The following is a 25534-nucleotide window of genomic DNA, read 5'->3' on the forward strand; positions in this document are numbered from 1 at the left end:
CCTATAGTTAGTTGACCTAATCCGTAGTATTTGTTCACACGTGGGTGTTCATTTATCACTTTACTGATGTTTACAATGGAGTAATCCAAAAGGGGCTTCTTCTATAGATTGCAAATAGCGCCAGGCTTACAGTAACCTTCACAACTTCCGGCCAGTCAGGACCATGTGTTTTTTTTTCTATTTCCACTAGTCAGCTTTTGGGGAAAGGCTGATTTATCTGCTCTAGAACACCACCAGCTGCCCCTCTAACCTCAGCATCTAATGGTCTTAACCATCAATTGGCAAGAACATTGATAATCTTTAATGACCCCCTGAACCAATTAACATTTTTTCTCCTTATTACCAAAAACTGCACTGAAGAAAGACAATTTGTACAATTCCATTCTCTATAAGTTCATTCATTTTGGTATTTCCAGTCAAGTATTAGCTGTTTTATTGATGGTAAAGCAATGCTATTTTAAGTTGGGAAACATCCTTTACAACGCAACTTTTACCACGCAGTGCCTTTACGACGCAACTTTTACAACGCAAACCATTACAACGCCTTGCGCTGGGGGGCGCTCTAGGATAGGGAATAGATTTAATTTACTATCCAACACCTTCCCTACTATCCACGGGGACTGGAGTTGGAATAGTAAATTAAACTATTCACTATCCAGCGCCCCAAAGCACTATGCGTTGTAAAGGTATTCGTTGTAAATACCGCGTTTTAAAGGCATGTGATGTAAAAGCATGCGTTGTAATGTCATACATCCTTTTAAGTTAAAACAGCATCCAAGCAATGCCTTCGAAAACACCTTTGCTGCCAATCTCATAACACAGACCTCTTTTGCATCCCTCAAAACGTGGCTGATTACTTACTAGACAAACATCTCACACAAAACTATTAAGCTATTAGGCAAAATTGACCAGATAAAATTGGTGGGGATATAGCAATTTAGTGAAAAAATAACATTGTTGTAAAAAAAGATCAAACTATTCTCTTTCAAAAGAAATCCCAAAATGTGAATGCACATTTCACTCAACCACCATGAATCCTCACCGTCAGCGAGCCAGACAAGTTCCCATACAGCGGCCTCTGACTTGGAAGGCAGCCTGCAGTTATTTCCCCAAATCACGGCACAGATGGCGGCGGACATGTGAACATTACCCCAGCAGACAGCGATCTGGTAACGTAGCGGATGATCTCCTATGTTTAGAAGGGAGGGGTGGGGAGTCTAGGATCTGGAACACTTATGACCATAGGGGACAATGGTTACGAGACTTTTTGCGGCGAACTGTTGTGAACGTTTGTCTGGGCTCACGCCCCCAGGCGTAGGCACGGTTCCAGAATGCTCTTAACCCTGTTGGGTATTCTAGTTTGGTCCTCTGCGGTTTTAGAGGGGGACCTACAAGTTGGGGTAACGTATACATACATAGCACTGAAAATGTCCATTATGTGGTTGATACTGTTGTGGACAATGGTTTTGGATCATAATGAGGGTATCTTAGGTTATGGCATCCCCTAATGATTATATGGTCTGCACTTGGAACGTACGGGGATTGGGGTCGGTACACAAACGGCACAGGGTTCTAGCACAATTGCACAGGCGACAGGTACACATAGCATATCTCCAGGAGACACCTTTAAACAACTTGGAGGGTGCTAAACTGCTACGAAAATGGAAGGGACAGCCCTATGCCACAAAGTTCTCTGCGTTCTCCCGGGGGGCGGCCATTTGGATTAGAAACACGGTTCCATTTAAACTCATTGAATCTAGGGTGGATAAGGAGGGCCGATATGCGCTTGCTAAAGGGCTGTTGGACGGTGTGTGTGTAGTACTTGGATGTTTGTATGCTCCGAATGTGGATCAGTCGCAGTTTTTTGTGGAGATTGGTAGGGTGTTAGCGGACTGGGTGGAGTATGACTGGATTATAGGTGGGGACTGTAACGCGGTGTTAGACCTCACGCTGGACAGATCACATCCTCATCTGCATGCAACTGAAAGTAGGAAGCATGCAGAAGCGCTGGCACAGTGGGCAGAGGGGTGGGAAGTGGATGACGCCTGGCGGGCACTTAATGCATCACATAGAGAATACACATTCTACTCCCCACCGCACAAATTACACACTAGGATAGACCGTATATTTTGCTCCAAGACACTCACGCCGTCAATCGTGAAGGTACAACACATGGGGAAGACGTTGTCAGATCACAACCCGGTGGAATTATCAATACAATGGGGGAGACTACCCACTCCTATACCGACATGGCGACTGTCCCCTAAGTCCGCACTACTGGACGCCACCACGCATTACTTTACCGAGAATACGGGCACGGCAAGTTCCAGACAGGTTGAATGGGACGCCTTTAAGACTACCATACGTGGAGTGGCCATGGGTACCAAAGTAGGCGTCAAACACCTGGTAATGGGAAAGTTGAGGGCTGTGGAGGACAGTCTGGCGGTGCTGGAAAACGAGGCCGCAGGCACGGACGGCGCCCTCACGCAACTGCAGGAGGCTAACATACAACATGCGGAACTCTTGGAGGAGCTAAGAGTGCTAGACTATAGGGAGTACACAGCACGGCAACACACGCAGGCGGATAGAGCGGGAGCGGTTTTGGCACGTCTGACAAGGGATACCCCAGCGGTCACCCCTATTATGGAGATACAGGATACCTCCGGGGAGCTGATACAGAATCAGCGGGAGATTAATACGGTATTCCGGCAATATTATGCTACTATATATGGCACACACGCTCCACTCTCGGATCTGGCATTTGGGGAATTTTTCTCCGATATCTGTGTTCCTCAGTTGAGTGCAGCGCACAGTGAAGACCTAGCGAAGCCCATTACAACGGCAGAAATTAGAATGGCCATCCAGGCTTTCCCGAGGAACAAGACACCCGGGACAGGTGGGCTCCCGGCGGAATTTTACCTGACATATATAGACCTGCTGGCCCCCCGCCTTCATGCGTTATATGGTGAAGCGCTGGAGAGAGGCGAACTGCCTGACACGACACTGCAGGCCCTGGTTGTCTCCCTTCTGAAACCGGGGAGGGTCGCACTACAGCTAGACAACTACAGATCGCTGTCACTTCTGAACACTGACTCCAAAATCCTCAGTAAGATACTAGCGATGCGCCTATCCCAGCACATCCCGGAAATGGTACACCCCGATCAGTGTGGGTTTGTTCCGGGTAGGAGTACGGCCCTGAACCTACGGAGGCTCAGCCAATTAATGTCTCCGGACGCAGATGGTGACGACACCGAGGGTTGATAGGTTTCATTTCCCCATGCCCCGCACATTTACATTTACATTTACATTTATGAGTTAGCAGGATGTGTCTAACCAATGGTATATTCATTTATGCATTCTTGCTCATATTCTTCATCTAATATTCATTTATGCGTGTTACACTATCATGTTTTCTTAGCTTAGCTTGTGTGCCACCATTTTGGAAGTTTTTCTTTCTGCGTGCGAGTCGCACTCGCTCACCCCTCCCGTAGGAATAGAGAAAAGAAATGCTAACGCAGTAGTTTTCCTTTCTCAGCTAACTGTGACCGAAACTATAACAAATTCATTATCAGTGGTGTTCTCATATGCTGGCGACGCTGAGGCCCGGCTCCGCGGCCTTGGGCCGAGATAAGAAATGTTACCATCACAGGTGCAGATGCCTCTTGTGTGAGGCCATTGTTCGCTCTTCCGGGGGTCCAGTATTTTTCCACACTGGGCGTGTTTTACTCTACTGTATCCTGTTATAATGTATTGCTGTGTTGGGATGGGTCAGTCCTCTCGGCGCACTCTTAGGGGTGAGGTCGGACAGGCCCCTCTCATATGGGAGTTTGTGGCCTAATAAAATTACCTTATTCATTCTTCTCCACTGTCCGGCTGACTTATTATTTGGGTAACTATAGGTGAGTGCGGTAAGTCACTCTGGTGGATTTGAGCCACGCTTCTCAGATGGCGCCCAAACAGGGACTCCGCGATAAGGATCTTTCTCACCCGTAAGTGGGCAGCAGAAGACCGGGGACCCTCTGGTCGGCACGGTGGGTCTGGGTACCCACTTTGATGCCGAGCTTGGTTCTCGCAGCGCTGCCCCGCCCTGCTGATCGGGAGAGGTCCCGGTTCATGATCCTGCGCCGGAGTCTGGAAGGCGGAACTTTGGAGCTGACCGTGTTGGTCCTGGTAGCCGGTGGTGGAGAACGGTAGAAGTCGGTACTGCGCATAGAAGGTGAGTGGTCCGACTGTTGATTGAGGGAGCAGGGATGCTCCATGAGGCCGGTGTGTCTCTGAGACCGGTGTGTCTCTGGTGATTGGAGGAGCTGGTGTGCTCCTGGGGCTAGTGTGCTCCGGGGAACTCAGGGTGCGAGCGGCGCCCTGACAGACTTAGTTGAGATTGGGTGGACGTCTGTTTGTCATCCGACCGGATGGTACTGCTGTCGAGGCGTGGCTTGCTGCGGATGAATTTTGGGACCTACCCGAACCCCTAGGGTGTGTGGTTCGCTGGGTGCGGGTCCCGCTTCTCACGTGGCGTAGTGCGCAGCGATCTGTAGTGCCGCCCGGGAGGCGGATGTGTTCCTCAATTTCGGAACGGTGTGTATACTGTTCGGTCTGCAGTAGGGTCCAGGTTCCCCAGGACTTGGTCGACGGGCCTCGTCCCATTTTTTGATAAAACGTGTTTGGCAGGGATTGTGTTGGCGAAATAGGAAGTGCAACTGCGTGTGGGTGTGAATTTCCCATTGTGATTGTGTGACCCGGAGAAGCGAAAGTTTTGTGTTGGTGTGAGATTGAGTGAGTGGGGATGCCGTGTTTTAGTAAACTGCAGTGCCTTGGGTGCTGCTGTGGCTCCTCGGACACTAGACTGGCCGAGAGCCAGCCCGCCCCTGTGGAGGGCTCCCCTAATTTCGAGATGTACGTCAAACATGGGCTGCCTCTGATTTTGTTTAACACTTTGTGGCACAGATATACGAAAGGAAATGTGGATTTGCAGTGGCCTTTGACCGGTTCTTTTGATGTGGCAAAATTCGATTATTTACAAGACCGATTGTTTGCTAGGCGCAGTCGCCAGAGTATGTTCGATTCTCTGAGGATGTGGCAGAAGGAAGTAAAGGAGCGACAGTTGAGGGAAGAGAAGGTAGCTCAAAAGAGAGCGGCACAGACAATGGCGCAGAAGGCGAGAGAGCATACTAAGAGAGAGAATGAGCAGCGGATTGAGCGCGCAGACAGGCTTTTCAGGTTACAGGATAGTAAGAGCTATGTGGTTAGAGAGGAAGAACAAGATGAGATGGAGGACATTTTGAACGCTCGCCCCCTCCCGCATATGCCCCGCAACGCTTGTACCCTGTGTTGGCGGGTTCTGCTTCTTCGGCGGCGGTTTCGGTTCCGCAGGCAGGTGCTTCTCCTTTATCTGGCGCCCCGCCACCTCCTCCGTTTCCGCTCCAAAATTGTTGAGTGATGTTGACCAAGCTTTGTCTTCTGTCACTTCTTCATTGACGGCGCCCTTGGTCTCCCTCTTGGCGGCGAGCTCACCTGCCCTCTCGGTGGCCCCTTCTGCGCTCACTACTGTTTCTGCTAGCGCTACCCCTCAAGGTGGGTTGGTGACCCCGGCTCGGGGTGCGGGAAGTGGGCTGCTTACTCAGGTGCGGAAGTTGCTCACGCGTTCTACTGTCGGGTTGGATGAGAAAACGGTGGTGGCTAATCAGGCTTGCCAGTGGGCTAGGAATAATATTTATTCGATTGAAGATTTTTGGTCCACGATGAAAGACTACGAACCACTGATGCAACAGCATGCTTTATGGCATATGTCGACGACATTGATAGCGTTGTGGGAACAGGGATATGGTGGAGAAGCACCGGCAATTCTTCATGACATTAAGAATAATGCCTACAGAGCTAATACTGGTATGAAGGATGTGTTACGCAGTTTGAGGTCCTTGTTGGAGTATAGAAATGAGTTGCCGTCTGCGGGAAAGCCTCGTTTCCCTGGGGTACATCCGATGCGGGAGGTACACCCTATTTTCCACCCTGAAATACCTGAAGTGATAGACCCGATCACTAATAATGTCACCCGAGTTCGCGTTGATGCTCATTTCCAAGAACAATGGGTGTATACGCCTTGGAAAAGGAGCGAGGTATTAGCACTGAAGGCCCAATTGCCCGACTCGAGAAAGAATCCGACTGCCTATTACAAAGAGCTGACAGAAGCAGCGTCCTCGACGGTCATGACGTTAGCAGACATACAGTTGTTTTTTGGACTGTTGGTTCCGGTGGATGTGTGGAGACAGGTAAAGGGTACGGATCATGTAGAAGAGCTGGGTGGCACCTGGGAGGAACTTAAGGATTTGGACAAGGAGCGAAAGCCAGGGGAGAAGCCAAAGGCTGAAATTCTAGCGTTACCGGGACGCATAATAAAATATATGCACTCCCTTATTCCTCCTAAGAAAGTAGATTGGGATAAGTTGACTGCATGCAGACATAAAAAGGATGAGGCGGTTTCAGATTTTTTCACTCGCTTTGAAGAGACTTTCATGGATTTCAGTGGTCAAGATATTTCCCAAGATGGCGGCCTGCGCCTTTTCGTTAATAGATTCGTAACTAATTTGTTACCGGAAATATCAGGTCGATTGCAGGCGTCGTAGAGTACGTGTATGACGTCCACCCCCTCTGGTATTCTGAGTATGGCTCAGTATTATGAACATAGGGAGAATGAGAATAAAGACAGACAAGAGAAGAAGGCGAAGGATTTGAAGACAAGAGTGTTACTGAAGCAAGTAGCGAAGGGTCGGGGACGTGGAGCCCCGCCCATGGTAGCTGGTCGAGGAGGAATTGGTTATGGAAGGGGAGAGAAGAGAGAGCGTCTGGGCAAAATCAATGTGCTAACTGCAAAAAGGAGGGGCACTGGTGGAGAGATTGCCCAGAACTTCAGTCTACTGCCGGACAAGGCAGGGGACGTGGTCGGGGTGAATTTCGTAGGTATGATAGACGGTCTGATGAAGGTAAGCGACCGGGAGGGAATTACTTCGATGGAGACAGGGACCGACAACACTTTCAGAGAGAGTGCGACAATGGTAGAGACAGACAGTACTACAATGATGCTTATACTATGGACAATTTGACTGGATTTTCTCATAACTAGGACAGCGTAGGACAGAGCATGGGACCGGTTTCTGTGGATATTGATCAACGGGGGCCTACGTGACTGCAGATTTGTTAGGGTCACCCCAGAAATTTTTAGTGGATACGGGCGCTACGAAGAGTTCGGTAGCCTGTTCTCAGGTCCCAGGGGCGGCTCTGTCTGGCAAGACTAATATCTCCGTAGGGTTCTCAGGTACTCCGGTGATTAGCCCCATCTCCAAACCTCTTGCTCTTACGATAGGTCCTTTTACTATTGATTCCCCTTTCCTCCTAACGTCACAGTGTGGCGAGAACTTGCTGGGTTTGGATTTGCTGAAAAGATTGAATGCTACCATTTACTGTTCTCCAGATGGTGTGTACCTCACGTTGGGTCCTACTGACGCGCGTGCGCAGCAGTGTTTTTCAAAAGATGAGCCCCTCCCAGCTGAGTTTGAGGGGATTCCCGAGAGTTTGTGGGCTGGCAGCGATACTGATGTGGGAAAAATTGATATTGCCCCTGTGTCGATTAAGGTTAAGATGGGAGCCCGATTGCCTCGGATACCTCAGTATAAGATATCTAGGGATGGAGAGAAGGCTTTGTTGCACATAATACAGGACTTGATTCGTTCAGGAGTAGTGGAGGAGACGGACTCCAACAGTTGTAATAGTCCTATTCTCCCGATCCTTAAGAGGCCCTCTGCAGATTCCAGTGATGATACACCTGATGTCTATCGCTTTGTGATTGATTTACGCCACATTAACAAGGTGGTTGAGCCCCAGTATCCGGTGGTCTCTGACATTACCACGATCTTGACAATGATTCCTCCCTCTGCTAAATATTTCTCTGTTCTGGACTTGAAGAATGCATTCTTTAGTATCCCCGTGCACCCAGATAGTCGTTACCTATTCGGATTCTCATTGGCTGGCCGAAGTTTTAGATTTTGTAGAATTCCCCAAGGTTATACAGAAAGTCCCAGCATTTATAGTCAAGCTTTGAAGGCGCAATTGAATGATTTGGAACTCCCGAAGGGTAATGTTTTATTGCAATATGTGGGTGATCTCCTCATAGCATCAGACACTGAGGAGGGGTGTCGAGAGTCCACTGTTAAATTGTTACACCATTTGGCTCACAAAGGACACAAGGTGTCTCTTCCTAAATTTCAATACTGCCGACAGGAGGTTACCTACTTAGGTCATCTCCTATCGAAGGAGGGGATGAGGCTAACGCCGGAGCGCATTAAGGCGATAACTAACATGGCTGTACCTAACACGCAACGAGAGGTGCGCGCGTTCTTGGGCATAATTTCGTATTGTCGCCAGTGGATACCTAATTACGCCCTACTAACAAAACCCCTTCTGTATCTGACTACTAAAGAAGTGCGCGAACCCCTACCCTGGACTTCAGCATGTCAAGAAGCGTTTGAGTTACTAAAAACTGCTTTATGCTCTGCACCTGTTTTGGGAACACCTGACTACCAGAAGCCTTTTGTGCTTTACGTACACGAGGCGGAAGGTTGCGCGTTGTCTGTCCTAACTCAATGTTTTGGCGGGAAACAGAGACCGTGCGCTTACTTCTCTGCAATGCTTGACAATGTGGCGAGAGCATTGCCGAGTTGTCTGAGGGCTACAGCGGCTGCTGCAGTTTCAATTAGACAATCGGCAGGGCTCGTCCTGGGATCAGCTCTCACAGTAATGGTACCGCATGCTGTGGACATTTTATTGAACAGAACACAGACGCAGCATTTAACTAGTGCTCGTCTTACTGGTTATGAGATGACGTTATTTGCACCCCATGTAACGATTAAACGATGTGCTACGCTGAACCCGGCCACATTGACACCTATCCCTTCAGACGAAAAGGACGATGGAGTACATGACTGTTTGTTTAGGACAGAGGACGAGATAAAGGGAAGGATAGATTTGACGGACACCCCCCTAGACGATCCTGATGGGCAACTGTATGTTGATGGTTCCTGTTTCAAACTTGCAGACGGTACCTCAACTGCAGCATATGCAGTCACGACTTTGAAAACTGTGGTACAGACTTCTAGGATTCCGTATCATTCAGCTCATGCTGCAGAAATAATAGCATTGATGCGTGCGTGTGAGCTGAGTGAGGGACTGGACGTGAATATTTATACTGACAGCCAGTACGCCTTTGGCGTGGCTCATAGCTATGGGCGACTGTGGGCAAAACGGGGATTTTTGACATCACACGGACAGAAGATTCAGAATGGCCCATTAATATTACGACTATTGACAGCTTTGACACTTCCCAAAAGACTGGCAGTGATCAAGTGTAGTGCACACAAAGCGGTGGTAGATGACGTAGGACGGGGAAATGCATTTGCAGACCAAACAGCTAAAGAAACGGCTCGGACAAAACTCCCACGAATGTTTGTGGCAGGACCAGCTAGGTGGGTACCGGACGTTAATATGTTCGCGAACACTGTACAGAGTGTGCGGAACATACAGGAAAAAGCAACTGACGACGAGTTGAGGGCCTGGAAACATGGTGGGGGGAGGTTGGACTCGGATGAATGTTGGACGGATGTGTCAGACAAAAGACGATGGCTACTCCCAGATGCATATGTCCTCCCGGTGGTGACAATGGCCCACGGGCCAGTGCACATTAGTGCGAAGGGAATATGTAAATTGTTAGACCCAGTATGGAGCAATAAGAACATTTCCAAAGTGGCAACACATTTAGTGGAGCAATGCATGGTTTGTTTAAGACATAATCCTGGCAAAGGAACACCTGTCCCAGTTGGAAATTTTGCCCCTCCTTCTTTCCCTTTCGAAGTCATACAAATGGATTATATTGAGATGGAGAGGGTTAATAACTTAAAATATGTCCTAGTGGTGGTATGCTCATTCAGTAGGTGGGTGGAGGCCTTTCTAACTAAAGATTGTACAGCCATCTCGACAGCAAAAATGCTGATTAAAGAATACTTTTCGAGATACGGCTTGCCCCGGGTGATCTGGAGTGATAATGGCACATCTTTTCATGCTGAACTGATGAAGCAGATATGTAAAGGATTACAAATATCTCAAAAATTCCACGCAGCCCAACATCCCCAGGCCGCGGGTTTGGTTGAAAGATTCAATAGTACTTTAAAGCTCAAAATGGCCAAGATACAGGAGAGTACAGGGCTACGCTGGCCAGACGCACTTCCTCTTGCTTTGCTTTCCACCAGAGTGACAGTTAACTCCAAGACAGGCGTTTCCCCCCACGAGGTTATATTCGGCAGGCCCGCCAATGTGTGGGGTGTCCCTAGACCTAAATGTTTCTCAGAAATTGAATATCCTTTGTTGATCGATTACCTGTATGCTTTTACTAAAGATCTCCGTTCTATTCATCAGCAGGTAGCAGACACCCTGAAGTCGCTGCCGGAGGGGCCCGGACACAGCATCAAACCCGGTGACTGGGTAGTGGTCAAAAGATACCAACGGAAGTCCTGCTTGGAGCCCAGATGGTCGGAGCCAAGGTAAGTGCTCCTTACGACACGCATCGCACTTCGAGTTGAGGGCCGGAAGGCGTGGACCCATGCCTTGCATGTCAAGAGAGTTCCACTCCCACTGCCTTATGATGAATGAGTGAGAGACGGCGTTGTTGACCACGAGACCGAGGCAGTTCCTCGTTACGTCCCCTTTTCGGATGCCTCACTGAAGGGTGACGAGCCAAATGAGAGTCAAAGGAGGCCAGCTCTGAGTGCAAGTAGTGAGGCCTCCCCTGATCGTAGTGAGCAAACACCGGAGACTACATCCTCTGCTGTTGATCTCCCCATTCTGTTCACAGATCCTGAAGTGCGAGGGAGCACTCGCTATAATCTGCGGCCCAGAAAAGAGAGGAAGGAAAAGTGAGCACTGGAAGAAGGGCTGAGTTAGGGAATAGATGTGGACAATGCTGAACAGGTTAGCTCAATGGTAGGGATGGACTGCTGGTAAGAGCCCTGGTGTGCTTTCGAGACATTGTTGAATGGAACATTAGGATTGCGTCTGGGCCCAGGTTCGGTGCTCCTGAGTTGCTACAGTTGTGCGACTCCGTCGAGGGATTAGGGATTGAACAATAGAAGCCTACCTGTGAGACTTTAACGGACACAGGGAGAAGATCCCTTTCAAGGGTGAAGAACCCCTCTGGCCGGTTTTGGAGTGTCTGGAACATTTTTAGTATTGTTTTAGTCTAGTTTTGGACTCTTAGCTAGGTGATATGTATCCCTTTGGCCGTCCTATTCCAGAGGAGGAGCAACCTTTTGCAGCTCCCCGTAGACCAGAGCCAGATTCACCATGGTGTGCTCTGCCCCGAAAAGGAAAAATAGTGGTTATTGTGATATTCATCATTATATTTTTAATAATTCTTGGGATACTGTTTTTCCTGGATGAAGCTTACCCTGTTCATAAGTTAGTTCCCACTCCTTCAGCCTAGCCGGAGCATAATATTATTACTGTTGATTATGGTGAACAATGCATGAGGAAGGGCTATCGTGATAATGTTTTCATTAAAACTCTACATCATGCTCATGCTGTGTATAATGTGACAGATTGTTGGGTCTGTGGGTTGCTCCCTTCCGCTGCATACAAGAAGGATAGATTGCTGGCACTTCCCTTAACACCTGTGAATAGTTGTGTGGGCTGGTACACTTTGATTGGTATGGTGAAATTCTTTCAGCAGCCTGATTTTCTGACTCCCCGATTGCCTGGTACTGGGTCAACGTTGACAATGCGAGTACGCCCTATGCCCACTTCCTCCCTTGGACGGTTGTTTACTGACAGACGTTTTGATCAGACATTCTTAGAGACGTGCTCGAAGAAGGTAGAACGATTTGTGACACCCAACGACACTGACAAAGTGAGGGAAAGTTTTCTGCAGTTGAACTCCTCCTTGGCCTATAGACATCCTCCTGCGACAAACAGTAGTGGTCGTTCTCTGGTACCCCTGGCGGTTGTTGGGCCTTCACCTTATTTCTGTATTTTGGGGAGAGGTCCCATTAAGGTGGGGGACAGCTCCTGCAATGTGACTGCTTCAATTCGCCTTCATTAGTTACTCCCCCGAATATTTATTTTGTCTGCGGGGGTAATGGATACCTGTGGTTGCCTGAGGGTTGGGGTGGGGTCTGTTACCTAGCCTATTTACTTCCCCCTGTTTATGTGGCACCTTCAGATTATCATAAGACTCACCGGAGATTTGCCATCATGCCCGGTCAGCGTAAAAGGAGGGCACTCCAGGTTGAGGATGTTGATCAGACTGACACCTCTGGGCAGCAATTCACAGATTTTTCTAAGGGCTTACTGCCATTCTGGGGTCCTATCTTTAACAGCAGAGCCATTAGGCGTCTCTCAAGGGTAATGGAGAAGGTAGTGAATACGGAGGCTGATATTGCTGCCAATATGTCCATTGAGATGCAGGCTATGAGATTATTTACGATCCAGAACAGGATGGTGCTTGACGTCATCCTCGCAGATAGGGGTGGAGCTGGTTGCGTCATCGGGACCTCTTGTTGTGTTTACATTCCAGACTCGGCACCGACTGTTAATTTAGTGGTACAGAAGCTCCATAGGTTGGCAGCTGATCTTCATCAGGATACAGGTACTTGGTCCTTAAAGACATGGTTGTGGAGTGTCTTCTCCTCCTGGGGTTGGAAGATTTTGATGGGGATTTTAGGGATTGTTGGTGTACTACTGACTTGCTGCCTCTGTGTTTATTGCCTTCCCCCTTGTTGTTCCATGTGTGCCAGCAATATACGAGTTTCTAAACGACCAACACGACAATATCCTGTTTCTAATGATGTGGAACTTCACGATATTCGTTGGTTAATGCTCATTGATGATGATATTTTCGAGTAATTGATTCCTTGCCCCTAGCACTTGCTGTGAAGACCCTTCTTTTGGTTAATAAAGGCAGCGCTTATGTTAGCCACAATCCTGCTAAAAGGAGGGTCTGATAGGTTTCATTTCCCGATGCCCCGCACACTTACATTTACATTTACATTTATGAGTTAGCAGGATGTGTCTAACCAATGGTATATTCATTTATGCATTCTTGCTCATATTCTTCATCTAATATTCATTTATGCGTGTTACACTATCATGTTTTCTTAGCTTAGCTTGTGTGCCACCATTTTGGAAGTGTTTCTTTCTGCGTGCGAGTCGCACTCGCTCACCCCTTCCGTAGGAATAGAGAAAAGAAATGCTAACGCAGTAGTTTTCCTTTCTCAGCTAACTGTGACCGAAACTATAACAAATTCATTATCAGTGGTGTTCTCATATGCTGGAGACGCTGAGGCCCGGCTCCGCGGCCTTGGGCCGAGATAAGAAATGTTACCATCACAGGTGCAGATGCCTCTTGTGTGAGGCCATTGTTCGCTCTTCCAGGGGTCCAGTATTTTTCCACACTGGGCGTGTTTTACTCTACTGTATCCTGTTATAATGTATTGCTGTGTTGGGATGGGTCAGTCCTCTTGGCGCACTCTTAGGGGTGAGGTCGGACAGGGCCCTCTCATATGGGAGTTTGTGGCCTAATAAAATTACCTTATTCATTCTTCTCCACTGTCCGGCTGACTTATTATTTGGGTAACTATAGGTGAGTGCGGTAAGTCACTCGGGTGGATTTGAGCCACGCTTCTCAGGGTTGTGTCTCACTGGACCTCAGACAAGCCTTTGATTCACTCAGATGGGACTACATGTTTGCGGTCATGACCAGATTTGGGTTCCTTGTTGAATTCATAGCCTGGGTGTCCCTGCTGTACCGGAAACCCACGGCGCGGGTTCGAACCAACAAATGCATCTCAGATCGGATTGAGATAGCGAGGGGTACGAGGCAGGGTTGCCCGCTCTCGCCCTTGCTGTTCATACTCGCTCTAGAGCCCTTACTACTGAAAGTGCGATCGGTGGCGACCACGGTGGGGATAACTAGACTTCACACTCACCATGTCATATCGGCGTATGCAGACGACATATTACTGTTCCTCAAGGACATAGGCAGCCCGGTAACACCACTGCCGCGGATCTTTGCGGATTTCCGGAATTGTCGGGCCTCGCCATCAACGAGACGAAGTCGTACGGGTTCGGCTTCCGAGGCCCGGTGGCGGGAACACACATCCGGTTCCCGCCGCACTGCTTACAGGTGGCGCCCGTGACCTTTAAGTACCTGGGTATCCAGATATACCGACAGTCACAAGACCTGATGGACGGTAACCTGGGAAGAGCCCATACCAACCTAAATAAACAGGTGCAATTCTGGAATACCCTGCTACTGTCAGTGGCAGGCAGAGTGGCTATCTCAAAGATGGTGGTGCTGCCACGACTGTTGTATTTCTTTGCGAATTTGCCAATCTTAGTCCCTATGCCCTTTTTTAAGAAGCTAAATACCCTGCTAATTGAACTGGTGTGGGGGAAGGGCAGAAGACGCATAAGCCTGGCCAAACTACAGCTTCCCACGGATCAGGGCGGCTTGGGAGTGCCTGACTTGTTCGCCTACCGCTGTGCGTGCCAACTACAGTGGCTAGCATATTGGCTAGCAGGCCGCAACTTACAGGAACTGAGCATGACGGAGGCGGATAGAAGCCAGGGAGTGATACATCAATTATTGCTCCCGAGGAGCAGGGCGCCAGCTACGATTCCACCCCTACTTAAACTGGCACTCGCGTACTGGAAGAGAGCGGTCAGGTACACCAATAGGCGTTCGAATTATGCACCCTCGATACCACTAATGGGCATCCCACTGGGGACGGGCACATTAACGGAACGGAGACTGCGGGCATGGCAGGATGCGGGAGTGGTGCAAATCGGAGATTTTTTCTCGGATGGCAGGCTATTGCCATACATGGAGTTCGCTAGACTCCATCAAACGCCGAGAGCACTGTTTCTGCAACATGCACAACTGACTCATTACATAGGCACTCACTGGCTGAGGGACGAAGCGGAGCCCATCACCAACACACTGATTACTATGCAGTACCTTATGGGAACGGGTAGTCATTTGACAAAATGGCTGACTGCTGGAATACGAGAGGGCAGGGCTGACCCCCTACAGTCTCTGAGGTCACGCTGGGAGGTAGATATGGGAAGAGTGTTGCGTGACAAGGAATGGAGACTGATACTGAGACTGCCAAGGAAAGTGTCCCGAAACCCTAAATTTAAATTCATACAATTGATGATCGTACATAGGGCATACCTGACCCCACACAAGATACACGTGATGTTCCCGGAAGCAGCTGACACCTGCCCCAGATGCCAACAGGAAGATGCAAAAAACAGAAGGTCCTGAGCAATTTCAACAATTATAAACAAATGCAATATATAGAACACGATAGTAGCTATATAGTTCTCCTGTCCAGCCGGACCAGGGATTTATTATAATAGAATAACACAATAAGATGTGAATACAAGGCAACAATCATTGAAGGTAGGGCACGATCCTGTACCATACTTGAAATTAGGAACAGAGTGGTAAAGAAAAATAGAAAAAGAAAAGTTACACAGGCAAAGAGACAGAGCAGCCTGGACACTTGTTATATCAGTGCAATTAGTGTTTTCCAGAGTAGAACATACACAGTGTTACACAATGGTTACATGTATGTCTACTTATAAAAGTCGACGACGTTTCGATCCATTGCTCTTATACATAAGGATCATCTTCAGGACTAAAAGTAAAACTATTTTGCCTGAGTTAAACGATGCGCCTGTTTGGAAGGAAACAGGGAGAAAGAACAAAGGTTTTCTTGAGAAGATTTAAGGAAAGTCAGCATTTTTATCGTTTTTCCACACAGTTACAGTATTCGGAAACGCAGTGAGCCTACACGTATTGTGCCGCTTCAGTGGACTTGTGTAGAGGTGAGAAATTATCAATTTGCGATTGTAATCCGATTTGTGAGGATCGTGCTGTGGAGAGTCGGTTATGGAACGAAGTGAGTGTTCACGGTGTGAATGAAATAACCATAATCCGTGACGAACTCATATTTGACACTTTTAGGGTGGTAGGAATTGCCACATGCATATTATCGTCATTGGGGGGAACCCGCATGTGAGGCATAGTGCTTAACAGATTGGTTAATTACGGTGACCGTCTGGAGGCTTACCTCGGGTTGGAAGGAGCTAAGTGCTGAATGGGGCATCAAATGGTCGAGGTATCAAGTGATCAGGGCGTTCAGCAGGCGCGAGTTGTTTAAATTCACAATTACGCTGTAAAAATGAGAATTTGGGTATTTTTTACGGAGCAGGAGTTCACATGCAGCGGAGGTGATAGTATTGGTGTCGGAGACTTACCACCAAGTGATTCCAAACTGCAATCACTGGATAGGTTGGGTTTAGGATTATGCGTCCTTCTTGGCGGTTTCTAGATGAGAAATTCCGCTGTGAATATGAAGGGGGCAAAGAATTTTTAATTACAAGAAACCAGAGCGGTGAGCGAGCAGTCGCGGTCGCTGCCAGGGGAGTGAAGGACTTACCACGTTAGCTGAAGAATGTCTTGGCAAGCCCTGTGTCGGTCCACCGGAGTGCGCTTGCCGTATGGTTCGCCTGTGTAGCTACACGGCAGCCATATTAAGAAGCCTGGAGTGAGTGGTCAGTTGATCATGAACCCAGGTCTCCAACATCAATACTATCACCTCCGCTGCATGTCAACTCCTGCTCTGTTAAATACCCAAATTCTCGTTTTTACAGCGTAATTGTGAATTTAAACAACTCGCGCCTGCTGAACGCCCTGACCACTTGATACCTCGACCATTTGATGCCCCATTCAGCACCTAGCTCCTTCCAACCCGAGGTAAGCCTCCAGACGGTCACCGTAATTAACCAATCCGTTAAGCACTATGCCTCGCATGCGGGTTCCCCCCAATGACGATAATATGCATGTGGCAATTCCTACCTCCCTAAAAGTGTCAAATATGAGTTCGTCACGGATTATGGTTATTTCATTCACACTGTGAACACTCACTTCGTTCCATAACCGACTCTCCACAGCACGATCCTCACAAATCGGATTACAATCGCAAATTGATAATTTCTCACCTCTACACAAGTCCACTGAAGCGGCACAATACGTGTAGGCTCACTGCGTTTCCGAATATTGTAACTGTGTGGAAAAACGATCAAAATGCTGACTTTCCTTAAATCTTCTCAAGAAAACCTTTGTTCTTTCTCCCTGTTTCCTTCCAAACAGGCGCATCGTTTAACTCAGGCAAAATAGTTTTACTTTTAGTCCTGAAGATGATCCTTATGTATTAGAGCAATGGATCGAAACGTCGTCGACTTTTATAAGTAGACATACATGTAACCATTGTGTAACACTGTGTATGTTCTACTCTGGAAAACACTAATTGCACTGATATAACAAGTGTCCAGGCTGCTCTGTCTCTTTGCCTGTGTAACTTTTCTTTTTCTATTTTTCTTTACCACTCTGTTCCTAATTTCAAGTACGGTACAGGATTGTGCCCTACCTTCAATGATTGTTGCCTTGTATTCACATCTTTTTGTGTTATTCTATTATAATAAATCCCTGGTCCGGCTGGACAGGAGAACTATATAGCTACAATCGTGTTCTATATATTGCATTTGTTTATAATTGTTGAAATTGCTCAGGACCTTCTGTTTTTTTAAATAACGTATACCCGTGGTCCTCCGCTATCCTCTGGGTCCCCCTTGTTTTTCCTAAAAACAGGAAGATGCAGGCATAATGCACATGTTCTGGGATTGCCCTAAGCTGGGACACTACTGGGGCACGATACACCACATTTTGAATGATATAGCGCTAGGCAGACCTTACACACCCGCTTCTTATTGTTTGCTGGGGCTCGGCCACAAAGAGAAAAAGAGAAGTGTGGATACCAGATTCGTAGACCTGGTACTGTTATTAGCGAAGAGGGCGGTGGCGATGAGATGGAAGTCGGCTAGGCCCCCGGAAGTAGAGACCAGGAGGTGGGAGGCGATCAGGTGGGGCAAAGCTGAGGGACAGGAACTACACAGGGAAGAGCGCAGAGGACTCAGGTAACATCCCATCTCATTAGAGTGGAATGCATTACTCCTAGCATTTGAACAGGGTGTACAGGACCATGGGGAATAGAGCAGGGCCACTGCCCGGCACAGGGGAACAATGTGCGAACGTACAGACATGCCCAAGAACTGTGAACCGAGATGCGGACCTAGGTTACACAATCTGTTGTAATTGTATGTTGTATACATGGGGATCGATATTCCCGACAGATGTCAATTGAAACATAGAGAATGAAACCAAACCACCATAGACCTGATTTGAGGATTGAGTAAGTGCTGGGGAGGGGAGGGTCAGGGGGAGGGAGTTTGGGAGTTGAGGATTATTACTATTAGCAGAAAATGGAAAATGATTATCCTGGTTTATAATATTGAGTTGTATGTCACGATGCTGAGACACGCTGAACGGAAGATTGTACTGTATTAAGTGACCGTTATTGTCAATAAAGACATTTTCACCCAAAAAAACCCACCATGAATCCAGATCTAATTTATTCTTGCCCCACCCCCCAAGTTAATGCGGATATTTTTGCAGCTATATACTAACCGCTCTGGACATCTGCTGGATCCAAACGTTTTCTCAGTACATCTCCATTGTGACTCTAGCTGCCCTATTCCATTAGCCTGACCTATCACCTAGGAGTCCCTTTCACCTTTAAAATTCAGAAATGAGAGCAAGAAAATCCACGGAAATGATGAGATTATAGGGACCTTTCAGAGGCTAGCAATATTGGTTAATCTTTCTTACTGCCCACTACAATATCAGACCTTTCAATCAATGTGTATACTTCTTTGTCCAACTTGAAACAAAACCTGACAAACCTATTTGATGCAATGCTGCCAGTGAAGATCAGGAAAGGTGCCACAAATCCTAGAACCAACACATTGTTCAGTCCTGATCTTGTTTCACTGACACTGGGGGCATGTAAAGCTCAAAGGCAAAGAAGATTTAAATAGTGCCAATAGGGTAAACTCCAATATGTAGCAGCCCTATTAAACTTTAAACTTCAGATACTTGCAGCCAACAAAAATTACTATGCATCATGTATTCCATAGGTGCCTAACAACACAAAAGAAGTGTTCAGAGTAATTGAGGCTATTTCAGCCCCTTTAGCAAGATCTGCCTCAGTTCAGTGTTCACAAGATCTTAGTGATGAATTCTCCACGTTTTTTATTACCAAGATATTCAATTTTAGAACAGGGATCAAACTAGGCCTTGGCCACGAAACCAGTTGGGAGAGGCATCTTCTGCTGTACACCTGATAGCAATCACCAAGACTTGCTTGAGAGAGGTATCTATTGCTGAGGTAACCACAATTATTTCCACCACTGACTCTATGGTTCTCCATCATATAACTCTCAAATCAAAATTACTCAGCAAGTAGGCCTTCTACTAGCCTCAGATTTTCCTACCCTATGTAATCTACACAATTAATATATATTCTGTATTAATCTACGAGTAGTACAAAGGTCAACTATAGTCATATCTCTATTAAGGAAATAATCTGTTTCTCAAGATACCCCAACACGTTTTGTCTCATCTCTATATTGCCCTGCCTGGCTAAAATTCTAGAAAAATTGGTCTTTGTACAGTTAAACTTATTTGTGGAGACAAAACAATCGTTCCACCTTCTCCAAGCTTCTTTCAGACTGCAGAACATATAGAGCACGTGACGACCTCTGGAGGCGATGCTCGATAGTGGTGGTATTAAAGCACTGGTCCTGTTAAATCTCCAGGTAGCCTTTGACGCCATTGACCACCCACTAATTTATTAACAGTATGAAGAACAACGGTCTTGATGATCTGGCTCTCAAATGGACAAGTATCTTTCTTATGGACCTATCTCAGACTGTCTTCCTCCTTTTAAATGGCAGACTAAATCTTTCAACTGTGGTGTGCCTCCGGATTCTGTACTCTCCCTTCTTTTGTTTCAGATGTACATTCTGCCTGTAGGCTGCTCTCAATTTCACAGGAGTACAGTTTTACATGTATGCAGGTGATATGCAGTTCATTTTTAGGTCTTGCCTACACAGCGCACATGCGCTGCATAGGAAAAAGACCTTTAGCCATCGCTAACTTTTGCAGGCAAAAACGGGCACGCGTTGCATTGCTTCCAATGGCAACGCGTGCATGTTTTGCGATTCCCTTGCGGGAGCGAGCAGCGGTGCCATAGTGTAGCAATTATCGTGCCTTACTGCTCGCTCCCGCAAGGGAAACCTGCGCAGGCCCCCTCCTCTCTCCTTTACCGCCGTGTGAGGCGAGCGCGCTTGTTTCCATCTAATCAAGGGCGAGGAATTCTGTCATCTTTACGTCGGTTGTAATGTCCCAAATGTCCACGAGAGGGAGCAATAGCATTATAAAAACTCCTCAACACTCTTTGTTTCTCACATGAGTTCTTGCTTTTCGGATTTACAGCAAAGAACTTGACCTAGAGCCGTCCGGATATCACTTCAGGAAACAGCCGATGACGCACTATCTCCGGAGAACATTATCTGTAACTCTTCACCCCACACCAAACTTTCAACTCAGCTGGCTCGGCCGCAGCAATGTTTAAAATGTAATCTGTTCACAGCGACGAGTATTCAGATACTTCTGACTCCAGACTACCGTAATACCAATTACCGGCTGTGCGATACCCAATTCAAGTACGAGAAGGGTAAACAATGAGGATGATGAATGGCTATAGTTGTGCATTAACAGAAACATACATCTCATCACTATTCCGCTCGCCTTCAACAAATATTATGGCACGGTTTAAGGAAAACCGATCTAAAAGGGGTTTTATTTAATACAGTACCAAGAAATGCCAATCTACATCGGCATGCACACACTTCCTGGTCTGATTTTACTAGGTCAGCTCGACTGCCACTACATGATCTGTCTATCCCTTATATGAAGACTGCCACCATCTCAAAACCCCACAGACCATTGCACGCTTTAGTTTTAAGATAATCAGTAGTACTGTCAATTGCCTTTACAATGCAAGCTCCCCCTAATCCGCACTCTTAGCTTAACCCAGTACTGCCAATATAATCACCGATAATGCATTGTTTAGGGAGGAAACCCACATCAAAAACAAATTCTTTGTCCTTAATTCATCTTGGATGAGATTAGATCATGGATGACGCACAGCATCTGCATTTTATTTTTGGAAGTTTTATATAGTGTGAACTTTGCCCCAGGGCGTACGAGCACTTCATAAGAGACACAGATTAGTTACATGTTTTTTTTCTATCCTGGGAGATTTATATGGGATTCAGAAGATTCTGAGCCGAAGTTAAGATTGATACCCTATTTCTCCATGTTACACGGTCTGTAGCTTCTGCCCCTACCTACCTCGCCTCCCATGACACCTCAGCTGGTTTTGAGGAACTTGAGCAGAGCCAGAACCACTGCAGACATCTGGCTCGCGTCTGGGAACCTCAGTCACATTTATTTAATACCGGCACAATCATCTGGACCGGTGGATGAAATAATGTGGCTACTGAGGGGGCCGACACGTACAGGATTCGAAATGGGGATCTCTCTTGAGCAAGCAAAAATAAACCACATCCTACCAGCAGGATATCCTCCACAGAAAAGAGGCAGAACATTAAGGGCTTTATACAGGCATGCTACTGCACAGGAAAAGACAAACCTGTCATGCTGCTCTGGACCAATCAGATATCTGCGGAGTGCCTGCATGATTATGACACGTTATTTTCTATGAAAATAACTGATGAAAGGCATAGCTGGGTCAACACACATGGGATTGCAGCGCACTCTACCTGATCAAAATGGCTGTAATAATTCATTACTTAAGCATCATGTGAGACCAGAGAAACTGAAGTAGGCTTGGCGTGACAGAATCTGTCCTTCTGTCTTACTATATAAAAAGCCAACAGCACATGCTCCTCCATGTGTCAATATGCCAAATAATTTTTTTCTGGGCAGGTTGTAGCACCAGTTCCCTTAGGCACTGCCAGAAGCCAATTCAAAGAATGCAGTTTAAATCGTGTGAACTGATTTGTTTGTTAACCTCGTTAGTGCCTCATACAGGGGACGGAGCATATATGCTTGGTTCTCTTAGCCCGCCTACCCATTGGCCAACAGCCTCTGCTGAAAGACTACACGCGGTGCCCTTCAACAGCAGAGTCATGGCGACACACGTTTTCAGGATGGGACTTACAAGTCGCAGGAGCTTCTCGTGAGTTTTCATATTTGACTGACAATTGCTTTACTTTGCCCCTGATATTGGCCTCACCTCCCATACTGTTAAATCCGCGAAATACTGTTGAAGCGCGCAGGGTCGCAGTGTAAAAAGCAGTTTACGACAATCTGTTTACACTGTACAGTGCTTCAAGGGCCATGGTTCTAGTTCGCGCTCCTCTACCCTACAGGAGGGACTACGGCTCACGCAGGCTTTGTCCAAAGACCAATAGAATAACCATTAATGTAGATGACGTGAAGTTGGTGTAACTTGAAGCAGCATCAGTCAGCACCACACCAGCATCACTCAGGGCCACCACAACATCACACAGCACCTCCACAGCATCACTCAGCGCAACAGCTCCATCACTCAGCGCCACCACTGCATCACTCAGGGCCACCACAGCATCATGCAGCACAACCACAGTATCTCTCAGCGTCACCACAGTATCACTCAGCATCACCACAGCATCACTCAGCGCCACCACAGCATCACTCAGCGTCACCACAGTATCACTCACTGTCACCACAGCATCACTCAACGTCACCACAGCATCACTCAGTGCCACCACAGCATCACACAGTGCCACCACAGCATCACGCAGCACCACCACAGCATCACGCAGCGCCACCACAGCATCACGCAGTACTACCACAGCATCACTCAGCGCCACCACAGCATCACTCAGCGCCACCACAGCATCACTCAGCGCCACCAGAGCATCACTCAGTGTCACCACAGCATCACTCTGCACCATCACAGCATCACTCAGGGACACCATAGCATCACTCAGGAACACCACAGCATCACTCAGGGCCAACACAGCATCACTCAGGGCCACCACAGATTCACTCAGGGCCACCACTGCATCACTCACAGCATCACTCAGGGCCACCACAGAATCCCTCAGCGCCACCACAGCATCACTCAGCACCACCACAGCATCACTCAGCGCCACCACAGCATCACTCAGTGCCACAAATGCTCCTAATACTTTTTTATTATAACTTTTCAACATGCTGCACAGCAGCCACACTTCTCTACAGCACAGCTTGAAGACATTGACAAAGTCAATAGCTCTGTCTAAAAACTTATAAGGCCCCAAAGTCGAGGGATCCACTTTGCCGGTTATCCTTCCCTTCATCCCTAGAGTAGCCAGCACTTGTTTCAGGCAAATCAGGCGACTGAAGAAAATCCTCTCATTGATTGCTCCGAAACACAATATTTCAGTGGTGACAACTGTAATACAGTTCTAACTGGACTGCAGCAGCTTGTGAATTCAGGCCTTCCAGACAAAATGTTAACAATCGCCACAGCTAGTGCACAGCACAGCGGTTTGTCTTCTAGTGGGTTCTAGCTACCATGTCCACATCACCACTATGCTGAGGCCCCTTCATTGGTTACCTATAAAAAAAGAGTACTATTCAAATCTTTGCTAATAGCTTATTGCATCATTCATCTCTTTTCTCCTATCTTTCTGGCAGCCATAATTCAGCAATATAGCCCTAGATCATTCTTTATGTTCATCTGGTCAATTTTTACTACAAATACTCCACTCCAGAAGTGTCTCATTCTGCAACCTCCAGACATTAAGTTAAATTGTTACTCTGATTTTTGAGATGTGGATATCACCCAAGAGGGTCTCCTGACAACTGTGGAGGGAGAGTTCTGGTTTGTCTGGGGACCAACTAGAAGAGCCAGTTTTCAGTTTCTTCTGGAACTGGAGGATGATGTTGGCGGCGGCTCTGATGTGGTAGTAGGAGTTCATTCCAGGCTTTAGGGGTGACTTATGAGAAGGTGTGACCTAAGGCTCATGGGCAAGAAGTGGGCTAGTCGAGCAGAGGTGTCTGGCCGTGGTATGAAACAGGATGCAGTTGTTGAGGTAGGCTGGCGCTTGGTAGTGTAGAGCTTTGTAGGTGTGCGTAAAGAGTATGAAAAGAGAGTGGTTGTGGATTGGGAGCCAGTAGAGGCTTTGAGGTGTCTGGGTATCTGAGTGCATTGGAGTAGGTTCAGTGTGAGTCTTGTGGCTACGTTCCGTATTACTTGGAATCTTTTGGTGAGTCGAGCTGTAATGCCAATGCAGGGGCAGCTCCTACAATAGGGCGGAGGAGCGTCACCTCACTGCTTTCTTGCAGTGCGAGAAAGCCAAAACATAAAATGTTAAAACTTTTTGTTATTTCCATTTTATGTTTGCTTTGCACATTGCGGGTGGGCGGATGGGCGGTGCTGCTCTGCTCTTTGAGCAGGGCAGGGGAGGAGTGGTTTGCCCACTCCTGAGAGTGTTTGGTCAGCCCTCTCGGGCCGCCCAAACCAGTTATGCGCACTCTGCCCTCTCCATGCAGGCTGGGTGCTGTCCCGACCAATCACAATGCTGCGCTGCAGCATTGTGATTGCCTTAGTGGAGGGAGCCTGGCTGCCTGCTTCCTGTTCCTGTCGGAGGCAGGAGAGCAGGAGCAGAGAAGCTGCTGGACCCCGCGGAAAGGTGAGTTTAATTTTTTTTCTTTCTTTTTATATTTACCCGCGACACCCCTGTGAATCCCACCCCCCCCTCACGCCCATCCACCCACCCGCGAGCATTGCCGGCTGCTACTGTGCCAATGTAGAAAGCATTGCCATAGCTCAACCTGTTGCTGATCAGAGCTTGTGAGACAGCTGTGGGTGTCCAGAGGGAGCCATTTGAAGACTTCCCTGACCATGTTGCGGGGTTGGAAGCAGGCTGAAGCTACCATGTTGACATGATTAAACATGGAGATTCAGCTCTCGATCCCAATGCCCATGTTCATGGCAGCATTGTAGGGGCAGGGTCGGTGTGCCACGAGCAGTGGGGCCAGAGCTAGGTGGCTTTGCTTTAAGAACCACTAAGTTTTTGTCGCTGTCAAGTTTGAGGCAGTTCTTTCTCATCCAGGGTGCTACTGAAGAAATGTAGATGAAGTATTATTCATAGGTAGTTGAAGAATCTTCTGATGACTTCATTTTCTTCCTGTCATGCAGCGATCACCAAGAACCCTCTGTACGTTTATGCTAAAAAAGCTACAAAAAATAAATAAATAAGTGCAACAGTAGCACACCTTCAACTAGCACCATCAAAGCCAATGGGTCTTGCTTTTGGGACCTATTTGCTTTGTTGACGGCTTTAGTCATGCTGCACAGCATTGCTAATAAGCAGGGGGTAAAAACACCTACACGGTGGGCTGCATCATTTTGTAGATGCACTAACCAAGCATGCACGCACATACAAAAATATGCAAGTGGTTTTTTTC

General features: G+C 47.4%; 1 protein-coding gene across 1 annotated transcript in view; it reads right to left on the reverse strand.

Moving 5' to 3' along the window:
- Positions 1–25534, reverse strand: part of CD83 (CD83 molecule) — a 98122-nt gene that overhangs the window by 1225 nt on the left and 71363 nt on the right. The gene's annotated exons all lie outside the window — the stretch shown is intronic.

Source organism: Lissotriton helveticus, chromosome 4_1 (assembly GCF_964261635.1).
Source record: "Lissotriton helveticus chromosome 4_1, aLisHel1.1, whole genome shotgun sequence".
Taxonomy (NCBI): Eukaryota; Metazoa; Chordata; class Amphibia; order Caudata; family Salamandridae; genus Lissotriton; species Lissotriton helveticus.